A 26,329-nucleotide genomic window follows, 5' to 3' on the forward strand; every position below is an offset into this window, starting at 1 on the left:
AAATATTTTAAAAAATGAACTCTGGATGCCTCTAAGTCAATCAGCTAGCCCCCCACTCCCACCCCAGAGTTATTATTCTGAATTTCTGGTGACTTACAGAACTAATACGCCTACAAGATTGCTCTGAGAAGTGGAGGGGCTCATCGTGGGGAGTCAGCTGCTAGCGAGAAGATCAGGATCAGAGGAGTTTCGAGAAGTTAACTTTACAAGAAGTATTCTGACTAAGAATGGATTCTATTTTAATGCTTTGAGACAAAATCCTTCCCCTGGGAAATTGCCTCCAACTCACTCAGCACATCCTCAGAAGTGGAGACCCTATTTTTCATGTCTGAGATGTCATCACCGAGCCACTCAAATAAGAGCAGCGATAAGGACGTGAACATGTGACACGATGGGTCCAAGGCAGTGACGCTTACACCCAGACACCAATGAGGCCAAGGCCAGAGGGGCCCTCCAGCCAGCTCCCAAGTTCCGGGTCTCTGCTGCGTGGGGCAGGCTCTATCTTTCATCTCCATGGCATCCCTTCAGAGGGGACCCTGTTGGAGATTTTCAGCCCAATTCTATCAACCAGTCTGTAGTCCCAAATCCTAACACAAGGGATGCGTCACAAATAAACAGCTCGTTTCCACACATGTAAAACCCCAGGGAGAATTACACCAATTGATTAAATGCTTCAGAAGGGACTGCCCTCCACAGCCCTTAAACGTGTCTGCCTACATACAGGGCTCTCTCGTCCTTCCCTTCCTACCAGGGTAAGTCACTGCCAGCATTAGTCTGAGCCAGAGTCAAGGGAAGGGAAAAGGAGAAGAGGGAAGCTTCACTGGCTCTCACACCCTGAGGCCTTCAAATCGCCCCTCCATGGCCAGCCTGCTTTCCTAGTACATCTCCCACGTGATTAAATAACACCGTTACCATTTGTAAAGAATTTGACACATATTTGCGTGTATTATTTCCACCTCTCTCACACCGGACACGTCCAAAGCCACTGGATTACAAGCCAGCATGTCAGTTTTATTCCCCAATGTACACCCGGCACCTTGCACCTAAGAGATGCTCAGGAAATATCTATTGAGGGAATGACTGGTGCTCTCTAGAAACACCTGTGTCTATTAAAGAGCCAATTACACAGCCCAAAGCCTACCTGGTTCTAGGCAAAAACCTTCTCTTCCACATCCAACATCTGGTGAGAAAGCAACAAAGATCTTGTCACATCACAAAAATAAGTTGTATTTGTGTTTATAATGACATGGAAAGTTGTTTACAGTGTAATGTTAAGTTGAAAAAAAACGGTATAGCCGGCCCAGTATCATAGTGGTTAAGTTGATGCACTCCGCTTTGGTGGCCTGGGGTTCGCAGGTTCAGACCCCAGGCGTGGACCTACACACCACTCATCAAGCCATGCTACGGCAGTGTCCCACATACAAAATAGAGGAAGACTGGCACAGACGTTAGCTCAGCGCCACTGTTCCTCACCAAATAAACAAAGAAGAAGATCTTGTCACATTGCTAGGCACCACCTCCAAAATACACACAACTCAGAAGCTCCCCATGTGAACGTGAATGGTGAGGCTGTCTGTGTTGCTAGCAAACCACTGAGCCGGAACACACCATTTCGATTACTGTCTGGTTTCACTTTCTGATCTTTTTTTGGTCAAGAAAATCTAACTTGGCTGAGAGCAGAAAAGAGAGTTATGGGTAGGTGTGCATATGGTTTCAACTCGAAATTTTCCTCAGTTACATCCTGGATTCTAGTTAATAAAACCTTAATCAGCTCAAGTGACATCACACCTCGTGGTGATGTCTCTAAGCTGTCTTATTCCAGAAGCACAGTTCAACAGCAAAAAGTGCAATTTTAAAAAGGAATTCCATTCTTTACTCACAGCTTCCAAAGGGCATTAACAGGGATTTATTCATTCAGTGAGTCAACGATAATATTTATTGAGCTTTTACTTTGGAGCAGGCACTGGGGTACGTGCCAGAGATACACAGGGAGGGATGAACAGACAAAGGCCCTGCCCTCAAGCAGCCTCTGTTCTGATGGGGGGGAAATGGGTAATAATAAGGAAAAAGAAGAAAGAAACTAATTTCAGAAGGTGATACATGCTTTGAAGAAAATAAAAGAGGGTGATGTAATAAGGGAGAATTCTTTAGAAGAGATGGTCAGGGAAGGTGTCTCAAAGAGAGTAACATGCAAGAGAGACTGACTGAAGGAAATTGGACAGTCTCCAGGAAGAACAGCGTTCGAGGTAGAGGGACCAGCAAGTGCAAAGGTCCTGAGGCAGTTTTTGAGACAGACAGAAGATCTGTATGACCGGGAGCACAGCAAGTGAGGCCACGGATAGTTGGAGACGGTCATAGAGGTGTGTAAGGGCTGGGTCTTGAAGAGCCTTGTAGACCCCATAAGTGGTGAGAATTTCATCCCAAGTGCAATGGGAAGCTCTGGAGGGTTTTAAAAAGGGGACTAAGGTAAAATGACTTTTGTTTTGAAAAATCTCTTTCAGACTGCTATGGAAAGAAGAGATCTTGGCGATGGGGGACAACTCTTCACTATGTGGATTTTACTTATATGCTCTTGCTAAATTCTCCTATCCATCCTACCCTGGGTCCTTCTCAGAAAAGTCTGGATCAAAGGAAGTGGGTACGGTGCATTGGGCTGGCAATGACAGGATTTTCTCTGAGGGTCATGAACGGAGATATCTGGGGAAAATCTAACAGGATGTTCATTTAATTTGTACCCAAAGACAGAATCCTTGCAGAGAGCTTAGAAGCATGCCTAAACGCGATAGGTTCTCAGAAATATCTGTTTGTTAAACGAGTAAATGATTAAATATACTGTCTCCACTAGGCTCGATGCTAAGACAGAGATCAAAAAAGTCAAAGGCCTCCCCTGACATCCAGCACAGTATCCGGTCCACAGTAGGGGCTCTAACAAGTTAGAGAAATGAGTGAAATGTAAGCAAAATGACAGGCTTTGCCAAAGATGGCCCTGTATTTTTCTCTTTGAACGATGGTCAATATTTTATTATTTCTCAAACCTTACTCTAGAATTTTGGAAACTGTTCAAAACTACGCACTCCTGAGATCGAAATGTTGTCTCTTCAGACCCACCACACATCCTAAAGCATTTTTTTGAAATGCCAGTTCTTGTGATGAATCTATCCTCTCTTTTCAAAGGGTGAGAGAAGCTCGTTTCCACTTCTCAAATTCCCGACCAATGTTCAGCAAAAACTGTGTCAAGACTTAACATCTAATAAAAATGCAGCATCAAATCCAATATCTCTCTTGATTTTGTTGAACTTCTCAAGAAACGAATCATTGTGCTTCTACCTGGATCTAAGAATAGTGCAGGCTCACGGCAAAACGCTGATATGGTGAAGTTTTCTGACGTAATCTTATATTGTCTGCAATTTACCTTAAAACACTGTGGCACCAACTGTGTGACAGAGTGTATGTCCATTTTAATCTAGGTGCACTCAGGTAATATCTAAGGTCCCTAAATAGAGTGGTTAGTATTTGAAAGATCAGTCTGGAAGCCCACTCCCCACTGGTAGTCTAACAGCACGTCCGCCATCTTTATCTCCCACATGCAGCAGAAGGTGGGAAATTTAGCATAATGAACATTAGAAATAATTTCACATTGGCGAAGTGAGGGGTGTTCAAGATGTGACCTAGCTAGACTTGTCTGCTCTTCCTCAACAAACTCTAGGCCAAGACTCACATCTTTCAGAGTATACTGAAGCCCAGAGCACCACCTGCTCTGTGAGCAGACATTTTCAGAGGATTCTGTTGCCTAACCCAACTAGAAAGTTAGCTGAATGCTGCCCCCAGAACTTTCTCATCTGCTGTGAGGGAAACTTCCATGCAAGGTGCTGTCAGAGAGCCTAAGAGGACAGACGACTGGGACTTCATCGGGTTCCAAGTACAAGCTCTGATGAATGTTTATGTGGCTGCTTGCTGAAAAATGCACACAAGGCACGATTTGGTGTAAGGCTTGCTTTCATTGTTACATTCCCACAATAGATTACATGGAAAGCCCAATGGCCCTCAGCTCCCTTGAAATGCTCAAGGCACAGATCTTTGCCAAAATAAGCCAGTAATGGTTGTTATGCGCTGAACTGTGTCTCCCCAAAATTCATATGTTGAAGTCCTAACCCCCAGTACCTCAGAATGTGACTGTATTTGGAGATAGGGTCTTTAAAGAGGTGATTAAGATAAAATAAGGCTGTTAGGGTGGGAGCTATTCCAATCTGACTGATGTTCTTATAAAAAGAGACACCAGGGATTCATGCACACAAAGGAAAGACCCTGTGAGGACAGAGCGATGGGGCAGCCGTCTGCAAGCCAAGGAGAGAGGCCTCAGAAGAAAGCAACCTGCCAACACACTGATCTTGGACTTCTAGCCTCTGGAACTGTGAGAAATAAATTTCTGTTGTTGAAGCCACCCAGTCTGTGGTATTTTGTTATGGCAGCCGAGCAGACTAATACAACAGTGGACAACAAACAGGCTTATGTGCGTGTACACACACACCTCTCCACTCTCTGGCTTCCCAGGCCACCTCTCTCGCTGGCGGAGCACATCCTCACTGTCCGTGGTGCCTTACCCTGGCCCTGCCTTCTTGGACAGAACAAGCCTCCTTCTCTCAAACACTATTCCCCTGTGCAAAGTCCCATTCCCAGAAGTCCTGGGCCCCTGACTGGCTAGCTTAATGAAAAAGAAAAAATTGGGGCTGGCCTGGTGGCATAGTGGTTAAGTTCATGGGCTCCACTTCAGTGGCCTGGGGTTCACAGGTTCGGATCCCGGCATGGACCTACACACTGCTCATCAAGCCATGCTGTGGCGGTGTCCCACATACAAAGTAGAGGAAGACTGGCACAGATGTTAGCTCAGGGCCAATCTTCCTCACCAAAAAAAAAAAAAGAAGAAGAAGAGAAAAGAAAAAATCATCCACCTAAAAAAATTAAGTTGTCAGATGATAGGTATCTTTTTGAAAATGTTACCAGTATTTTAAACATGCAAAGAATACCTACAAGTAAACACAAATAATAAAATGATCTGTAACCCTACGTCCCACCCAGGAAGATATACTTTTTACTTTTTTTTTTTTTTTTTACAAAAATGGATGCATACTGTTGCACATGCATTTTAGCAGGATTCTTAACCTAAAGGAGGCAGCAATCTACGTTCTACTAGATACATTGGAAGAAATTTCCCTACCTCCCCAAGTCCAACTTCCTCATCTGTAAAATAAGGACAATGAGAACCTCTCCAAAGCTGCTGTGTTAAACAAGCTATTGTTTCTAAAGTACCCAGCAGGGCGTGTAGAAGGTTCTTAAGAAGAGCCGCCACTATCACTAGTCCAGTAATTGCTGGTAACAACGGGGTCATTAGGAGCAAGACTTTTTGACAGAGTCACAAGGTGAGGAGAAGACTGTTCTCAGGCAGACAGAACCTAAAATCACTGACACTTCACCGACGCTGTGTTCTTCAGTTATACAGGGACTACTGTGGCCACCAACGCATTCTCCAAAAGAAAGGTGAGACTAAAATATCTCACACCAGAAACGTGGTTTGCTTTTGTGTATTCTTAACTCCATCCAGGTATGCCTCTTTACAAAAACCTAGCTCAATCAGATTGCTAAATTGGACTATTATATTTGTATAACAAAAGTAGAAAGCTAGCAAGCCCCCCGATGCCTTTAAACACTCTCCTCCATCAGAAATCCATTTTGGCTGCAATATAAGTGGAGTTGGAGCCCTAAGTTGGGGTTTCTCTGGCACTAGGGAAGGTCTCTTCCCTTCGTTTTGCTTAGGGGCCCTTTCTAGCTCTGAGATTCCGTGATTCAGATTTGTCCTAGGGAGCGGCTCTGGCAATCAGGCCTTTCATGTGTGGTCATTAAATACGCACCACGGTAAAGCCGGACTGAAAAGTTCCAGGAATACACCCTCTGGACAACCTCACCACCCAGAAGAACAAACCAGAACACGCAGCTCGTGAACTGGGCCTGGCTCTGTCAAACTCGCATGCACACTCGGGCTGTGAGGCCCAGGATTAAGCTCTGGCTAATTAACCCCACAGTCCAGTCCCGCTGTGTCGCCAACAGGCAAAAAGCCAGACCCCCCCCAAAAAGCTGAAGTCATCATTTGCAAAAGCTAGGCACACCATGGTCCATTCTGAGATTCCCATCCAAACAGCCATTAGCCAGAGAGTGGTCCTCTCCTCTAATATTCATTTCCATATTATTATAAAAAAAATTCACACTGACTTTAAAACACTTTTCTCCCATGGATGCAAAGTGAGGCCGGAAGACTGCCTGTGATTCATATACATCTGCAGGAGAATACAGACTAATGATCATATTTTCCCTAACGAGAAAAATCTAAAGGTCAGGCAGGAATGACTAGTAGCATCAGGCGCTGGAAGGAACCCAGCAAAGTGAAACTCACAGAGCAGTAAGCACCGAAACCCAAGCAGCACCCAAGCAGAGAGGCTGCGAGGAGAAGAGGAGAGAAACACACACACAGGGCTAAGAGATGGTTTATGTTCCAGCTGCAAACCAAGACAGGCTGTGCGAAGACCCAATTCACCTTAGATCGCCCTGCCACCTAAAAATGGTGTGTCAGTCACAACAGCCCGAGGTGCACCCGCATGGTGGGGAAGGGTGGGCCAGCAGGAAGCCTGCGGTCAGAGGCTTCTCATTTTTCCACTGTTTCCATTTTCAGCTCCAGCCTCACCATCAGCCCCACTGACCATAAAAGCGCTGTGGTCACTGGGCATTAAAGATGCTTTGGATCTGAATTCAAGGCTCCGCACGATCCAACTCCCAAGTTTGACAGTGGACTGGAACGTGAAGACGTGCATGACTCGGTCTTCTGTGTGCAGGGAAAGTCTAAACTGAGTTGTTCTACTGCTGTCACAACTGCAAAGAACCCTGAAGTTAGGGCTGGGTGTTAGACGAGCAGCGTTCACCTTCTGGGGTGTGGGGAAGACCAGGAACCGCGGAGTTCCCAATGACCGCGGACCCTTCTCGTGACCTGCCATCCCCGACCTCCCTCACTGCAGCTTCCTTCCTCCTGACACTGCTGCTGCTGCATGTCTGGGTCACGTGCTGCCCTTCCTGCCCGCCCCACACTCGACTTTCTAAGAGCAAATACAAACGTTCCTTTAGGTACCTCCTTTCATTCTCTGCTGGAAGCATTTGCTGTTGTGGAAATTAATTTCAGATTTTTCAGAGCCACCTGACGTTTCAGAGATGTGTTTCTCAAAATGAGGTTAGGAACCCCCTGTATGAGAATCACCCAGGGGATCTGTTTGTTAAATAGATTCCTAAATCCCACCTCAAACCTACTGGATCCAACCCAGAATGTGCATTTTGAGCAAGCTCTCCAGGTGATTTATAAGCACATGAAGGTTTGAGACCCATTGCCCAGCGTAGCAATGAACCCCCAAATTTCCAAGAGCAGATTTAAAAGAAACACATGTTTCTGGACCCCACAGCCAACAAGAATGCCCTCCCTGAATCCTGGCAGGGGAGGTCCGGGGTGGGACCTGGGAACTGTACTCCCCAGAGAGCCGCCAGCTTGTGAGCAGCTGACCTCCAGGCCATGTTTCCCAAAGAAAGTGGCTCCCACTCCTTTCCCATCCTTTTCCTAACTCCCACTCATCCATGTCCTCGCTCCAGTATGGCTTCCTTAGGAGACAAAGCCTTCTGTGACCACCACCATACCCCCCCACCAGCCAACACTGCATTAGGTTTCCTTGTTACAGCCTCTTGACACCCTGTCCTTCTCTTTTGTATAACTTACCACATTGTTATTAAATATGTATCTGTTTAATTATTTGTTTAATGTCTGATCCTCCACTAGACTGATAATAATCACAGATATATATCATTGACAACCTACAATGTCCCTGGACTGTGACCTCCATTGAGTCACACCTGGGCACAGGGTAAAGCTGAGAAGCTAGACCCAGTGATTCCGGCTGGAAACAATTCCCACTGGGTCGAGGCAAGAAATGTGTTCTTCCTGACTGTATTAGTTTCCTAGGGCTGCTGTAACAAAGTACCACAAACTTGGTGGCTTAAAACAATAGGCATTTATTCCCTCACAATTCTGGAGGCTAGAAGTCCAAAATCAAGGTGTCGGCAAAGCCATGCACCCTCCAAGGCATCTAGGGAAAGATCCTTCCTTGCTTCTTCTAGCTTCTGGTGGCTCTTGCAATTCCTTGGCTTGTGGCAGCATTACTCCAATCTTTGCCTCTGTCGTCACATAGCCTTCTACCTGTGCGTGTCTCTGTGTCTCTTCACTTCTTATAAGGACACCAGTCATATTGGATTAAGGGCCCACTCTACTCCATTATGACCTCATCTGAACTAATTATTTCTGCACTGACCCTATTTCCAAATAAGGTCACTTTCTGAGGTTCCAGGAAGGACGTGAATTTTGGAGGGACACTACCCAACTCAGGACACTGACCAAGCAGAGGTTTATGAAACCTCGTGTTCAACAAGGACTGAGCGCTTACCATCTGAAGTGTGGAACCTTAAAGGAGCAGCACTACTGGTTAACCCCCAATATCCATTCTCTCTCTCTCTTCCTTTAGAGCTAAAAGGCCAAAATTTTAGCTGAGCACATGACCATACAGAATAAAGACTACCTTACCCAGCCATCCTTGCAGACAGAAATGGCTGCGACTCAATGAGATATAAGCAAAAGAAATGGGTGCAAGGGTATGCCCTCCTCTGCACCTCTCTCTCCTGCCCACTGGCAGGATGCAGACACGCAGGCGAGCCATCTTCAACAAGCGGATGAAAACCACAGCGTAGGCAGAGCGTGCAGCGCAACAGAAGGCATGTGGGCCTCCAGCACCCTGGAATCACTGCACCAGCCCCGAACTGCTTACCTGAGAAAAATATGTCCTACAGCTTCTAGACCACAACAACACATGTCTTCCAAAACAGGAGGTAAAAGGACTCAAAAAGTTCATGTCACCACTTTCATTCCAAACAGGTTTTCCGAGTGGCAAAAAAATTCCAAAGCATATCACCTATGAAAAGGGTACAAGTGGTCTTTTTAACCAATTATAGATTTTTCACTCCTTGCCTCTCGTGCTTCAGTTCTTCATCAGAAAAAAAGAATATCCTTCACCAGCCATGGTGACGCCAGGCCAAAAACAGCCATGAGGCCACTGTCAGCCCAACTTTTGGACTGGGCTTGTGACCCCAGCCACACCAAAGAGATTCATTCATTCATTCATTCAACACGTATTTATTGAACACTTACTATAAGCCAGGCATTGTTCTAGGAGCTGAGGATATGACAGTAAACAAAATATAAAAATCCCTGCCCTCATGGAATTTACATTTCAGGACTTTTGTGGAAACTGCTGGGAAAGAGAAGTAGTCTTTATTTCCGTTAGGATTGCTGAGAGAACGGGATGGAGGCTGGAACAGTTGGCAGCCATCTTGCCACCATGAGGAGAGAGCTCAGGCATGAGAGACCAGATCCTAGGGTCTGGGGACCCTGCCATACTGACTTTTTCAGGTTTCTGTGCCCCAAAAAAGGGTCCCTTTTTCACTTAAACCAATGTGAATAGGGTCAGGGAGAGGGAGGTCTTGCATCTAAAAGATTCCTGACCAATACGTTAAGGCTCCCTCAGAAAGGTATTTGATGAAGTTTGGAAATGCCAAGTAAAGAAAGGTAACTTTTCTGAAAATGGCCCATCCTTGAACATTCCTCACCCCCAGGAACTGTTTTAAAGGCTCCTTCCATGTTGTCATTTCCAGTTTTTAAAAAACCTCCCTCTAATAACCTCCTGGAATGGAGGTACCAGTTCACAGCCGCTCCCACTGTGCGTTAAGAACCAAATCATATCAACAGCCCCCAAATGACCAGACACTAGATGGTTTCAGCCACCTCCTGGAGTTCTTGAAATTGCCTGCCACTGCTGATGGCTACAGGTAACGTCGCCTTTATTTCCCAAAGGGCTAAGTCACAGTGGCTTTTCTCAAGCTGGTTACTGGGTCCCAGTGCTTCTGATAATTGCTTTCAGTCCCAGGCGGGCACCTACCAGTTTTGGGGGCACTCTGCAGACTGACTGTTAGCAAGAGTGTCTGAACTAGACACACAGACAACTGAAGTTAATTGACCACATCCTATTTAACAGGAAACCTAATAGCCGGCTATTTTCGACCCATTCTCACTTCCGTTCATGTGCTTCTACCAGTGCTAAGTTAATGGGAAGTCAGGGTGTGCGTCAAAGAGAATACGGGGAGAGGGATGGTGATGACTCCAGAATTCTGATATAAACAGGCTGGGGGAAGACTCTCTGGTGGAAGAGAGGTGCTAGGCACTGCCTTTGTGTAACAAACACTGCATTTTTTCCCAAGTGTGTATTTTGGGGTGATCTGGTGTGGGCTGGTGGAAACTATAAGGGGCTAAAGTTTCCCCCAAGCCACCCCCTGGTGCAGCCACTAGAGTGGTTTGCATCCAGTGTCACTCCAATATCAAGAATAAGTGACTTTCCATGATTATTTAAAAGAAATAATACGAAATTCAAAGATTTATGTATAAAAATGTTTGCATTTATCATGGCATTTTTTTAAAAAAAGAAAATCTTGTTTTAAAAATGTTCAAGAAAAGAAAACGGTTAAATTACACCCAGGCCTCCCCTTTGGAGGCACAGGAACAGAGATATCACACGGGAAGCCCCCATCTGCGTGTGTGTGTGTTAACAATCAGCAATATCGTCCGCTTTTGCAAAAGGAAAGACACAGTCATGAGTTGGATTTGGTTTTGTTGTCCTCTCCACACCCCACTTCCTGTTTAGGGGGCCCTGTTCCCCCAAAGCTGAGTGTGTTATCAAGACACCGTTTCCCAGGGAGGCTTCGGTCTCAGGGCCCTGCGAACCACTGCCCTTCGGAGAGCGGCACAAGGCATGTAACGAATTGCCCCACAGTGCCACAATGTCTTGGCCCTCATCACTAAATGAACGCCCTCGCATCTGAATTTCTTCCTCACATCGGCTGAGGACCATTGGGAGCACAAGGCCTCCTAGAGCTATTATCATGTCTTACCAACTGTAGAGCAATTGTCCATTTTCCTGCCAGCTAGGAGATCATCCTGCTGTACATTTTTCCTCCTGAATCACAGAAAGGAGGTTTTCACACAGGCACTAGCGCCATGCTGTGCACAGAGAAGTAAGTTCTTAGGAGACCATCTGAAGACCAACAGACCTGGGAATCGCGGCTCGACCACTTACCAGCTGTGTGTCTTGGTCCCTTCAAGCTGCTGTAACAAAATACCACAGACCGGCAGGCTTATAAACAGAAATCAATTTCTCACAGTCCTGGAGGCGGGAAGTCCAACACCAGGGTGCCGGCCTGGTCAGGTGAGGGCCTGCTTCCTGAGCCATAGCCAGCGCCTTCTCTCTATGTCCTCACATGGTGGAAGGGGCTGGAGATCTCTCTGGAATCTCTTTTATAAAAGCATGAATCCCATTCCTGAGGGCTCCACCCTCATGACCTAAGCACACCCCAGGTTCCCACCTCCTAATACCATCACATTGGGGATTAGGATTTCAACATATGAATTTTGGGGGCACACAAACATTTAGACCATTGCACTGTGTTACCTTACGTTAATTACAAAACTTCTGAGTCTCACCTACAAATGAGAATGAGGACAGCGCCTCGCTCGCCAGGCTGCTGAGAAGACTAAGTGATCTAACACTGGTAGGGGCACCCAGCGAGGAGTCTGTCAAGACATAGCTTTTAATCGCATTTCAACCCTGAGGATGATCTATAGGCACCCCCGACATGCACTGAGATTCTGGAGGTGGCTTTCAGACAGCACTTGTCTATTGATGAGTTTCTCCTTCCCTGAAAGTCCATTGATAAGGTACTCTGGGACAATGACAGAAGTTCCATTCTCTTCCCAGTTGTCAAGTGAAACTTCCCCCTACTCTTCTTGGATTATTCATTCAGACATACAAGCATGTATTCAACAAAAGTTTATTTTATTGCAAGTCTGTGAAAGGCCGGGCACTGGGGACACAGTTTGTGCTTTTTGGAAGCCTGTAATCTAATGTGGGCCGAAAACTAAACAAGAGCATCCATGCTGAGACTCGGGGAGGCTCAGCTAGGAATCCGACGACAGCTAAATCAAACTGGCTGCGATCAGTAAGACCAACATTTTCATATGCTGCTGGTTGGAGCATAAATGGATACAACCTTCTACAACACAATTCGGCCACACCTATCACGAGCTTTCAGAAGTTTATAACCTATGCATTCCCCTTCTGAAATTTATTTCAAAGACACCTTAAAAAACTCGGACAAAGATTTAGGTACAAAAAGGTGTATCATAGCAATTTTTTTAAAGGGAAAACCTTTTTCAAAAACGTTCAACAAAAGAGAATAACTAAATTATATCCATAAGATGACATATCCATATGAGGGAATATTATGGAGTTTTCAAAGAAAATTGAATGACATGAGAAAACACTCATGGTTTAGTACTAAGCGACAAATGCAAGACACGCTATAATATATGCATGATGATTTCATCTTTGTAAATATATGTACATTTATCTATAATATTTATGTACCTATATATATGTATGTATCTATCTATATATAAACATATACAACAAAAGGCACATGAAAAAGATGTTCAACATCACTAATTATTAGGGAAATGCAAATCAAAACCACAATGAGATATCACCTTATGCCCGTCAGAATCGCTATTATTAAAAAGGCAAAAAATAACAAGTGTTGGAGAGGATGTAGAGAAAAAGGAACCCTCATACATTGCTGGTGGGAACGTAAATTGGTGCAGCCACTATGAAAAACAGTATGGCGATTCCTCAAAAAATTAAAAATAGAACTACCATGTGATCCAGCTATTCTCCTTCTGGGTATTTATCCAAAGAACACGAAAACACTAATTCAAAAAGATACATGCACCCCCATGTTCATTGCAGCATTATTCACAGTAGCCAAGACTTGGAAGCAACCTAAGTGCCCAACAGTGGACGAATGGATAAAGAAGCTGTGGTATATATACACAATGGAATACTACTCAGCCATAAAAAAAAAAGACAAAATCTAAAATCTTGCCACTTGCAACAACATGGGTGGACCTTGAGGGTATTATGCTAAGCGAAATAAGTCAGACGGAGAAAGGTAATTACCATATGACTTCGCTCATGTGGAAGATAATCACACAGACACAGAGAACAGATTGGTGGTTACCAGAGGCGCAGGGGGTGGGAGGGGGTGAAAGGGGTAAAGGGGCACATGTGTAAGGCGACGGATGGAACTAGACTTTTGGTGGTAAACACGAGGCAGTCCATACAGAAGTCAAAATATAATGACGTACACCTGAAATTTATATAACCTTATAAACCAATGTGACCTCAATTTAAAAAAAAAGAGGGGCCAGCCCAGTGGGGTAGTGGTTAAGTTTGCAGGCACTGCTTTGGCAGCCAGCAGTTTGTGGGTTCGGATCCAAGGCGCAGACCTACACCACTCATCAGGCCATGCTGTGGCTGCGTCCCACGTACAAAATAGAGGAAGACTGGCACAGACGTTAGCTCAGGGCCAGTCTTCCTCTCAAAAAAAAAAAAAAGTTATTTTGGTTAACAAAATAAATAAATAAACATAGGAAAACAGACTAAAGGTTAACAGAGATCCTTCCTGGATGGTAGGGATCAGGGAAGTTGGTCCCTTTCTTGGAAGTGGGTCCCTTTTTTCAAAATTCTCTGTAATATGCCTGAATTAAGTTTATAATCAGAAAAAATATACATATATATACACAAAAGATTGCTTTACTTTGACATTGCAGGGCAGGGGAGGGGGCAATGGTGGAGAAGAAGCCAGCGGTGTCTCCGACCCTGCCACCTGATCAATCGTATGCCAAGAACGTCAGCTCCATTGAGACCAGGACCTTGTCTGTTTTGTCTCCTGCTCTTTCCCCAGCCCGTGGACCAGTCCTGGCACTCACAGTCACTAAATGCCTGTGAAGAACAGAATGAATGACCAGAGTCCAACTCAAATGTGCTTCCTCTGTGAAGCTCCCTGACCTCCCCTAAACTAATTACTCCTTTTTTTCCAGCTGCCCATAGCCGTTATTACAAAGCCCGACAGCTAACAATTACGGGTCTGTCGCCACTTGCTAAATTGCAAGTTATTTGAATGCAGGGACTAAGTCTTATTTAGATTTGTCTCTTTTGTCAGATAAATGTTTGCGTGATGGACGGAGGAGTGCAGAGATGTCAGTCTGTTCATACTGTATTAACAGTAATTATTCACTTCAATTATGATTTAACCCTAAGGGTAAATGTGTATCAATTTTGAGAACTGCTAACAGAACAAGATCTGGGTTGGGAGAGTCTTAGAAAGAGTCCAAGCAGTGAACTGCAAAGTTGTTGATGGTTTTAGCCTTGAAACACTTTCTTTGAAGATAATTTTACTCAGAACCCCAAAATATAAAACAGAGAGGCAAGGAGCCACTTGGATGAGGGTGGGGTTACTGCCACCCTCCTTGACCTAAAGTTATCTGCTCTGGACCCCTTGGGCTTTGGAGGAGTGGTTTGAAAACTGCCAATGTCTACCTTTGTTATTAACACATGAGAGGGTCCCCAGAACGGAGCAAAACCAGGACTAGACCCCAAGTTTCCTGCCCCCCACCCAATGTCCTTTCTACTTAACTGCACCTCCTCTTCTTATCAGAGTTACCATGTTTTATAACAAATCAAATGCTCAGCGAAGTGTGACAGCAAAGGCTGATGTGCTGAGAACTCAACGCTCTCAATCCATTGCTCGTTTATTTCCTATGAAAATAAAGGAGGAATGTGGCTGTGACTTTCCAATGACAACATCCTTCACGTGGCTCAAATCCCATTTACAAGAAGGCACTTACTATCAGAACTGTATTTATTTTTAAAATCTCAATTTGCTTTTACAGACACAGGAAACAAAGTCTGCATAAGCCTCCAAAGAAAGCTCTCCCAAGTCCTGTAGGAAAGGGCCCTGGGCCACTCCCCTCCTGAATTAAATGGATTATTCTAAAATGAACAAGGTTACCGTTCCTAGTTAATATTTTTAAGCTCATAATTGTCTCTCATATGGTGGCTCACGCTTTCCCAACAAAAGCTGTTTTATTACAAGTGACTAAAAGATGCCTGTTCAGTTTCTGATCTCACACCTGCACCTCCATTCTGGAATAGTAAAATTATACAGAAAGCCCTACGTACAATAAAACCTTGGCTCTGAAAGGATTCACTACCTAATTCTTCCATTTTCAAAATAATCTCCATTCTAAGGCTTTTGCATAGACTTCCAATAATAAGGACTGCCTTAATTAGACCTTCCAATCCCTAATCCCTAAATCCTTACAAATTTGCAAGTGTGAATCCAGAAACCCCTGTAGTTTGCATGGCCACACGCCCCCTTAAAAAATGCTGCACATCCATGATTACATTATATATTTTTTTTTTAATTAAGACTTTGGGTGAGTTCTCCCTGTGTATGTTGTTGTTTTAATAGGTAAAAAAAAAAAAAAAAAGAGGATCAAAGTGGTGAGATACTGCTATGAGGAAACCAGCTCTAGGATATTTATCAACAGGTTCAAGGGCTACAGTCTAACAGAGGAAATGAGGGGGGCCCTCAGCTTTGTACCAAGCACAATGCTCCCCAGAAGTGATTCTGAAAGCCAGAGGCGCCTTTCTATGTTGTGTATGAGCTCTACAATTAACCCATCCTCTCTCTCACAGCCCAGGAGTGAAGACATCCAGAGAGGCAGACTGTTGAAATGAAGATTACATCGGGCAGCATCCTTCAGGGGGACAATGACATCAGACCCCACACACAGCGCACAGGGCGGGCGAGTCTCCTGGGGCCCCAAAGCCTGACCCTTGGGTCTTGGTTCCCAGGAGGAAGTGTCTGACTCGGTTCTCTAGTCTACACTGCTCATCTTCAGGGCAGCCCACAGCTGCAACCAGACCCCAGACCGACCCAAGAGCTCACACTGAAGCGAGCAATTCTCCTCCCTGCCACTATTTACAGTTTCCCTTTCTCCTGCCCCTTCATCCAGGGCCCTCTGAGGGTGAACCTAGGGCACCATTAGCAACTGAGAGACTGAAACTTAACCTCCATGGCCTATAATTTTGGCACAAGCAACACAAACAGCAGAGGTTTAAATCCCATCACAGAGTGCTTTTAAGCTATTTCTTACTTTGCACTTCAGACATTCATGAATAATCTTCTTACCTCCCATTAAATGATAATAGAAACTATTTCAAAACGGCCCTGAGTTCATTTAGAGAAAGTGAGTTGAAAATGTCTGCCCTTCTAATGAAACAAGAAAGTTTAATTACATTGAGCTTAAATTTCATCATTTGAAAAACAGGAGCCCCTAAACCTTCTATAGCTCCCTGGTCCCAAGAATAAAATTCAAACTTCAGAGCATTCAGATCTCTCCAGGGCCACTGCCGACCCACTTCACCCTAGAGCCTCCTGTGTTCCCAGACACCACTCTCCTTCCTGCCTCACCCCTGGAATGTCTGTCCCCCCTTTGCCCTAGCAAATCTCTTCTCATCCTTCAGGGCCCAGGGCAAACATCACCTCTCCCGTGAAGTCCTCCTCAACACCCCCACTCTAAATCACTCCCCTCTCTCCTTCCTCAACAGTTTGTCTCTCTTTGTAACCCCAACCACATTTGCCTCCATAAAATAGTTAATCATGTGTGCTTCTGTCCACCCCAATAGAACAAATGTTCCTTGGGCCAGTCTTTGCACTCAGATGTTTGTGTTAGAACCATTTTAAACTAAATTTAAGCAATCCCCTGAACCCTTCTAGTTTCCATTGATTCATCTGCAGAACGGAGTTGATAATAGTGTCTCTCTCCACATTGCAGAGTTTGTTAAGATCTCATTAGCAGGGTCAAGCTTTAGAATGCAAGTGATCAACCAGAAGACTTGGAAGATTCCTTAAAGGCCTGAAATTACTTTAGCTATACAGATACAACTCCACAACTAATATCTCTTATTTAACACATAGATTCCTAAGACAGTGAACATTCTTCCCAAAAGGTATAGCTTAAACCCAAGAAAGAAAACACGCCCTTAAATAAAGGGGGAAGGGGCAGAAAAAAGAAACAAAGCAAACAAAAAACCCTAATCCAATGCATAAAAAGTTCCCTAATACTTCAGAGCCACACTATCCAATATGGTAGCCACTAGCCACATGTGGCTACTGAACACTTGAAATGTGGCAAGTCTGAATTGAGATGTGTCATAAGTATAAAAGACACACTGGATTTCTGAAGATGCAGTACAAAAAATATATAAAATATGTCAATAACTTTTAATATTGCCTGTTAGAATGACAATATTTTAGATATTAATTTCACCTGTTTCTTTGTACTTTTTTTCATGTAGCTACTAGAAAATTTAAAGTTACATGTGACCTGACAGTACATTTCTACTGGACAGAGCAGCTCTAGAAGAGTCTTGTTTCAGACCCTCCCATTCCGAGCTGAATGAGCAGATCCCTTCCCGGGACACACTGGTCACTGTTGTGGTTACAGCACGTAATAACCACATCTTGATAGTTGTTTATTTTTTGGCTGTGTCTACATCTAGCCATGGTGTTAAATGAGTTGTTCTTTGCTCTCTTACACGGCAGCTCACTCACTGTAGGATCAAACTGAAAATCAAATCAGCAATGAAAATGGCTGATAATTTCACACCTGCCATCCCAAAAGAGGGGATTTTCTTCTTAGTCATCAATTACCATCAATGTATTCGTTCTTTCAATAAATATTTACTGAGTGACTACCACTGTGGTGTGAATGTTTGCGTCTTCTCAAAATTCCTATGTTGAAAACCTAATGCCCAAGGTGATAGTATTAAGAGGTGGAACCTTGGGGAGGTGATTGGGTCATGAGGGCAGAGCTCTCATGGATGGGAGTAACGCCCTCATAAAAGAGGCCCAGAGCTCCCTCACCCCCTCCACCACGTGAGGACACAGCAAGAGGTCTACACCCCAGAGAGAGCCCTCCCTCGACCATGCTGGCACCCTGATCTCGGACTTCCAGCCTCCAGACTGTGAGAAATAAACTTCTGTTGTTCATAAGCCATTCAGTCTGTGGTATTTTGCTGCAGCAGCCTGAACAGACTAAGACAACTACAGACTAGACGACTACCAGTACCAGGCTGGTACTAGGTACTAGAGTACCAGGCTCTATTCTAGATGCTGAGATACTGTGGTAAACAAGACATGGTCTGCTCTTAAAGACCCAATACAGTCATGCACCACCTAACAACATTTTGGTCAACAACAGACCACATATACAAAGGTGGTCCCATAAGATGAGTACCATGTAGCCTAGGTGTGTTGTAGGCTACACCATCTAGGTTTGTGTAGGTACACTCTACGACGTTCACACAATGACAAAATTACCTAACAATGCCTTTCTCAGAACGTATCCCCGTTGTTAAGAGGCGCATGACTGTATACCAGAGTACGTGCACACAGAAAGTACCATGGGACACAGAGGAAGGACATCTATCCCCTTATTCTGACCAAGACGGGATGGATGAAGGTTTCACACAGAAGGTAACATATGAACTGGACTTTGACCTCAAGACACACCCACGATGAAGAGAAGTGAGTGTCATCTGAACACAGACAATAGCACTGGCCCCAAGAGGGCATGAGCTTATCCAGGGATAGAGTGTAGGGTAAGAAGAGAAGGGGCTATCACTGAATGTCCCACTTAGAGTCTACAGCTGAGCTTAAGGCCCTTATAAAATAATTATTTCTTGACCTAATTAGCTGAAACCAAGAACATGTAGATGGATACACTGGTGAGGTGATGAGTACCATCTTTGGTGTCAGTCAGACCCAGGCTGGGATCTTGTTCCAACTTTCCGGTTCTGTGACCTTGGGCAAGCTCCCTAACCTCTCTCAGCCTCAGTTTCCTCCCAGTACAATGGGAATGATAAATGCCCACCTCACCAGGTTATGGTGAAGATTAAATGTGATAATCCAAGTACAGTAGTTGGCATACTGTCTGAGACATAGTAAATACTCAGTAAGTGATCATTGTTTTAGTGTTATTTTTAGTAAAGCATCAGAAAAATACTGAATCTAAATAATCGTTTCCCAACTATTGATATTCTGGGCTGGATTATTCCTTGTTGTTGGGGGCTGTCCTGTGCATTGTAGGATGTTTAGCAGCATCCCTGGCCTCTACCTACTAGATGCCAGTAGGACCTCCCTCCCAGTGCGACACCCACATTGTCCCCAGACATTGCCAAATGTCCCCTGCAGAGGGGGAGAGAAGGGAGCAAAATCATCCCCAGTTGAGAACCACTGGTCTAAATCAATAATTAGATCAGATGGAAGGTTCGTCTGGAGAGCCGTGTGCTTAAAAAGAGATTTTTCAACTAGTAAAGACCTACGAACATTGACCAACAGACTCCCCCCGTCAGTTAAGTATCAAGTTCAGCAGGGACTGTCTCCAAGGGACAAGCGGTGCAGCAGGGTAGAGCATCGAATATGCCCTTGGCCTCAGGCTGAAGAAGAGACTGGGCCCAGCCCGAATCAGGACTACAGTCTCTTCACTAAAATTCAGTACCTGCTCTGTGCTGATGGGCGCAAATGGGCTCTGCCCCCGCCATGAACGCCGTGCCCCAGCGGAGCCTCCCCGGGACTGCAGCCGCCAGTCTCCTGAAAGACTCCGCACCCTCCCCAGAGCTCAGCTTCCGAACCCGCATTGACGGGGGCCCCCTGTTTTATTTTTCAAGTGTCACTTTTTAAACCTAATGGGACACTGAGGAGTAATTATATGTATAATTGGGGGGAAAGCTATGGCCTTGGCACTCAGCATGAAACCACAAGACTGGGCCGGCCCCATGGCTTAGCGCTTGAGTGCACGCGCTCCGCTACTGGCGGCCCGGGGTTCAGATCCCGGGAGCGCACCAACACACCGCTTCTCCGGCCATGCTGAGGCCGCGTCCCACATACAGCAACTAGAAGGATGTGCGGCTATGACATACAACTATCTACTGGGGCTTTGGGGGGAAAAAAAAAAAACCACAAGGCTGATTTTTCACCAAATCAACTCTGCTTTTGCAAAATGTACACCGAGGCAGTGCTAAGTTCTGGCCTGAGCAAGGAGGTGTGCCAGCACGGCGGAGGGTTAGCGCATACAGAAGGAAGGTGTTCATCGCAGTCCAGAAGCCGGACCTTTTCAGTAAACCTTACAGTATAGGGCACACATACGTAATGGATAAACATTTGCTCAGGTTTCAAACAGAATGAAATACTACAGCACTGTTGTAAGCAGGAAGATTAAAGTCTTAGAATGAGGAACCACAGTGCATTTATTACAGCAATAATATGTGTTTATATTATAAATTATTATATTACTATAAATATATATTAATATATTATAAATTATATTACCATATGATGATAATCACTGTTTTTGCATCCATTTTCGGTGCCTTTTCACATCTAGTTTCTTATTTAATCCTCACCACCAACACCACGTAAGAGGAATAATATTACTACCTTCACTTGGCTAATGAGGGGACCAAATCTCTGAGTTTGTACTTTCAGTCAGCCACTCATTCAATCAATTCTTAAAGCCCTACGATGTGCCCCGCACTTGCCCAAGTCATGCGGTGTGGCCAGGTACTATGCCAGATGCTCTTTAAGCGTGGAGAGTCTTGAGCTGTTTCTCAAGGAGGAGCATTATTGGCATTTGGGCAGGATGACTCTGACGGCGGTGGGGGGGCGGGGTGGGATCCCACCCTTTGCGGGACGTCTAGCATCCTTGGCCCTGCCCACTAAATTGATGTCCTCAATCCTTGGGACAATGAAGAGCATCCCTACACATTTCCAAATGTGGGGGCAAAGGGTAGCCCCCAACTGAGGGCCCCTACTAGACGTTCAGAGCAAGGGATCTTAAGTCAGACAGCCATGGTTTAATTCTAGTTCCATCAATTCCTCTCCGTGTGACCTTAGACAAGTGACAATGTCTATGCCTCAGTTTCCCCCCTTGTAAAATGGTAATACTAACACTGTGTACCTTATAAGAGTCCTGTGAGGAATAATTTATATTAAACACCTGGCCCATATTGACTTTCAGTAAATACCCAATAAATATCTGTATTATTTCCTCAGCTCGTCCCCTATATATCCTCATCTCCTTCTAGCTTTAAAGTCACCTTCTCAAGGAGGCCTTCTCCAACCACCCTATTTAAAACTGCAACCCCCTCACTGCTTCCATTGCACACTCTCCTTCCTTGCTTTATTTTTTTCTCTGTAGCATTTGTCACCATCAAACATACTCTATATTTTTAACATGGCTTTGTTTATCGTGTCTCTTCCAGTAGAATGTTCCATGAGCACACAGATTTTTGTCTGTTTGGTCCCTGCTGTATCTCCAGCACCTAGAACAGAGCCCAACTCTTAATAAGCATTCAACAAAAATATTTTCAATGGTGTCGAATGGATATAGCAGACAGCCAAAGCCTGAAAGCTGGTCTCGAGATTGCAAATTCTGTGCTCTTTTCACTATGGCGAGTGACCACGTACAATATTAAAGGTAAAAGACGTCAACTGTTAAGAAAAGTGAAGTGTTAGGTTAAAATACTACCTTAGAGGGGCCTTTGTGTTTTCCCTCTTCTGGGATCCTTTGAAGTTAACAGCTTCTAACAGAAACCCAGCCACCTGCCTCTTTCACTTGAGTTGCCTTGGTGGGTTTTCTTCCCAAGGCTTTTAAGAGATTGATAAGGACTGAAACACTTATATTACCAGGTTTCTTTATCTCTATCCACATCTACTTGAGTTAGAACTGAACTGCGGGTGAGTAATACTGGAGATATCAGTCCTCTCTATAGTACTTATCTAAAGCCAAACTCTGACTCACCCCTGCAGAACTAGCACCAGGTTAATACTGTACTTTTACCCAAAGTTGGCTGTGGCGGATCTCAACAATGACTGATTACATTCAAGACAAGTCTAGACCCAGGGTTCCAAAGTCTAGTGGACAGTCTACCACAAAGGGGTCTGGGAAGGAAATATCAGGTCTTCCGTTTTTATTTAATCTAAAACAACAAACTTAGCCAATGTTAAAAATATGAATTGATGTGAACACCCCCATCTAACCTGTCACATCAAGTTACATGCCATTTACGAAACTCAGGTATCCTGAGGAGGGAGATGGAGAGCCACAAAGTGAAGGCACTACAGTGGTCGCCTCAATATCCCACTGCTCTGAGCATATGTCAACGGATCACCACTTACAACTGAATCATAAGTAGATTTACAGATTATATTGTTACTTTCACCTAAACTAATCCTCACGAAATGGAATAGAGGCTTAAAGAGATCCTAGCCAAGAAACCACAGCTTGGAGATAATACTTAAAATGCATGCACGCAAGAAAATGCCATTCCTCTCTCTCCGAGTCTCCGAGTCTTCGTATGCCACATTATGAGGCAAAAAGGATGACAGAATCAGAGTTGAGAAGGAGTCAGCCAAGAGAATTATCCAGACGATAATGAACATGTGGATTTACAATCATTTATTGTTAGAAAGTTAGAAATATCCTTATCCTAGACATTTAGCTAATGGTAGTAATATGTATAAATTGTTTATAAACAAAATATATAGGGGATGACTGCTCAAATTTGTTTTACCAATAGGGTGTGGGGAGTACTGTGGATGTTGGCTTATCATCCATTCCACCCCCTTTCTAGAAGGCCTTTCCATACTGCAGAAGCTGGTCATTTAAAAGCTATATTTCTCAGGCTTCCTACAAGCTAGGCTACTGGATGAGAATTTGGTTCCCCTAATAGAAGCACTCACTCAAGATTTAGAAAGCAGACATGAGCGAGAGGCCATCTTCCCATCTTTTCCGTTGTTTTGCTACTGGCAAACACGGTGATGGAGGCATGAGGGGCTTTTTTGCAACAGGATTACAGGGTCCACTCTCCACCTTTCTGGGTGTTGAGAGGCAGTTGCAGTGGGGAAGCTTCTCGATTCTGGAATCAGGATTTCTGATCTTTGCTTCTCAGTGTCATCAGTTTATTCTTGGACTCAGGATTTCCAGGCACAGTCTCAGAGGTAGAAGCACCCCTGGTGGGTCAGTTTTTTTTTTTTTTTTTTTTTTGTGAGGAGATCAGCCCTGTGCTAACATCCGCCAATCCTCCTCTTTTTTTGCTGAGGAAGAGGGCCCTGGGCTAACATCTGTGCCCATCTTCCTCCACTTTATATGGGACGCCGCCACAGCATGGCTTGCCAAGCAGTGCGTCGATGCGCGCCCGGGATCCGAACCAGCGAACCCCGGGCCGCCGCAGCGGAGCGCGCGCACTTAACCACTTGCGCCACCGGGCCGGCCCCTGGTGGGTCAGTTTTGAGCAGCCATGCCAATATACGTTTGTTTATAAATTATTACATATACTACAGTCACAGGACACTTACCGACACGGATACGTTCCAAGAAACACATTCGATTTCGTTGTGCAAACATCATAGAGTGTCCTTACACAAACCCAGATGGTGTAGCCTACTATACAACTAGGCTATATTGTACCCATCTTATGGGACCACTATCATATATGCAGTCCATCCTTGACCAAAACATCATTATGCAGCACATGACTGTACTACTATTAACTGGGACTCATTCCTGGAGGCCAGCCAAGAGCCCTACGCCTCCAGCCCTCCCAAAAATTTTATAAACATCAGATTCCCTCCATTAAATACCTTTCTACTTAAAATAGCTAGACCGCTTTCTAATTCCTGCCCTGAACCCTAAATGAATCCTAGCAGACCAGGATCAAAGAGATTTAGGAAACAAATGGAATGAACCACCACACCAGAAGCTGTCTGGACATGAGAAGCCAACCTGGCTCTTCCCTCTGGGCTCTACGCATATTGGTGAGGCGGGGACAGAAGCTGAAGAGGTGTCTTTGAGAACCACTTATTTACTCTTTAAATGTTTCCTGAGCTCCTCTGGGCCAAGCTCAGAGGCAGAATCCATGGCCTGCTGAATCAAAAGAGGAAGTAAACAAACAAACAAAAACAGCCACAATACATTTCTAAAAGGGCTAGTGAAGGAAATGATAAAGGCCACGTGGCTGTCAAAGAAACTAACATCTACCCTGGTGATCCTTTCCCCAAGGAATCTCTATGTCTATTTCTATTTGAACTTCTCGGGTCAAACCCAAAGTTAAACAATTTACTTCCCCACCCTTCCCATTCTGCCTCTTAGCAACTTCATTAGTTAATCAAAGAGAGATATTAACTGCAAGCCCTAAGACTCTGAAAATAGGTGCGAATTTCCCAGGCAGAACAGAAAAGACCTAACAGCCTGTGTGCTGGCAAAGCCTTTCTGAAGCAGGTAATCGTCTAACGGGGACTTCCAGGCCCTCTGGTGGAGCCTGCGTCTTATGAGAGAGCCTTGTTTCATCACCTTACTGAGGTCATGGAGTGCGCCATGGTCTACAAAAAGTACTTTCACAATTTACAGAGGTGGCCTCACAGGGCATCAGCTGCAGGGCACACAGCTCCTTTACGTTCCACTAACAAAGACAAAGCCTGCCCATCCTAGGACAGCAGGGTGCTAAGATGCCATCAATTCCAACACAGTCAAATTTCATAAATACGAAAATGTGAAAAAATGAGTCTCCTAGAATCAATAAAATACAATAATGCTTGGGGTTAGGAAGTGGGGGCACCTCACACTAGGACCCAGGTCTGCCACTCCCAAATCATCAATCCATTTAATCTCTATATTTTTATTGAGTGCTTACACAAGTCGAGGGATGTTTATGGTTGCTTTTATTCATAAATAAAAGCAAAATTTTTCTCAAATCTTTTGTTCTGATTTGTACATTACTGCTTTAAAAATGGAAACTAGGGGTGGTCTAGTTTGGGGGGGGAGGCTTGGTGGAGAGAAAATGGGATTTACACGGTGACCACTTTGTGCAAATGAGCAGCTTCAATGCTAGCACTGTTCCACGCCCCTCCCCCAGGGTCCTCTGCTCAAACCCCTCCAGGGTTTCCCATCCCATCCCCAGTCAGGGCCAAGACCCACACGATCTCTCTCCACCTCATAGTCTTTGGTGCTCCCTCCCTCCACTCCAGACACTCAGGGCTGCTTGCCATACATGTTCCTATCCCTGGGGTGAGGAGACTTGCTCTGCTCTCTGCCTGGAACATTCTTCTTGGGACACATGGCCAGCTCCTTCACTTCCTTCAGGTCTCTGCTCTCCAATGTCATCTTATCAGTGACATTCCCTAATTACCTCTATATTAAATTGTAACCGCGGCCTCTCACCTCCCTCATCCATCTTCCCTGATTTGTTTTTCTCTCTTCACACCATCTGACAGGCCTATATTTTACTTGGCATTTGCTTAACGTCTGCCAACCCCACTAGAATGTAAGTGCCACGAGGGCAGAAATAAATGTGTGTGGATCCCCAGTGCCTACAACAATGCCCGGCACAGAGCAGAAGAGAAAGACAGACAGTAAGAACAGCTCTGCTCTCGCATTCTGATCAATCACATTTGATCTGAGATGCATCAAATGACCAGTTCCAGGAATTTTTCATTTGACACATCCGATTATCCAGGGATCTCATAGGAAAAACTGTCTTTCTCCTCACTTGTGATAAGATGGGGCTCTCAAAATTCAAGAGAAGAAAAACAAAGCTAAAAAGAGAAAATGAGTAAGCAGGACAACTTCTGGTTTTTCTCAGAACCTGAATTCACAAGCAGCCTGCTGACAAAGACCTTCGCGAGAGCCTTCCTCACTCACCCTCCCCAGATTAAGAAGACGTTCATCCTTCTCGTGCATTTAAGAAGGGAAAGGGTGGTGCTGTGCTTGGAAGCCTTTGATTTCCTGTTTTTAAATGGCTGGGCTGATAGAGCTGGCCATAAGCAAAAGGACTTCTCAACCAGATACATAAATATAAACAGCAGCCCCTCTGCTGGAGGGTGGATTCCCTTGCCCCTCACCCCACAGAATCACCCCCACACTCTCCCTCTGGAGCCTGATCACCACTTTTATTTCAGAAGGCAATGAAACCAGGACTCCTGAACAGTGGCTATAACTGTCAAAGGAAATTGCCTAAGTGTATCTTTCTCATCTTAATGCAGCGATGAAAATGCCCCACTGAGGTGCAAACATTTAAACTGCCAAGGGGAGACCCCACACTGGAAATGCCTTATCCTTCAGTTATTTAATGCTGTTTCCAGGATTCATAACGGTCTCATATTTGCAACCCTCCTGACACCTTTT

At 44.7% G+C, this 26,329-nt stretch overlaps 1 protein-coding gene across 3 annotated transcripts in view; it reads right to left on the minus strand.

Moving 5' to 3' along the window:
- Nucleotides 1-26,329, minus strand: part of CHST11 (carbohydrate sulfotransferase 11) — a 258,394-nt gene that overhangs the window by 226,927 nt on the left and 5,138 nt on the right. The window lies entirely within an intron of this gene.

Source organism: Ceratotherium simum, chromosome 25, assembly GCF_057802395.1.
Source record: "Ceratotherium simum simum isolate JZ-2026a chromosome 25, ASM5780239v1, whole genome shotgun sequence".
Classification (NCBI taxonomy): domain Eukaryota; kingdom Metazoa; phylum Chordata; class Mammalia; order Perissodactyla; family Rhinocerotidae; genus Ceratotherium; species Ceratotherium simum.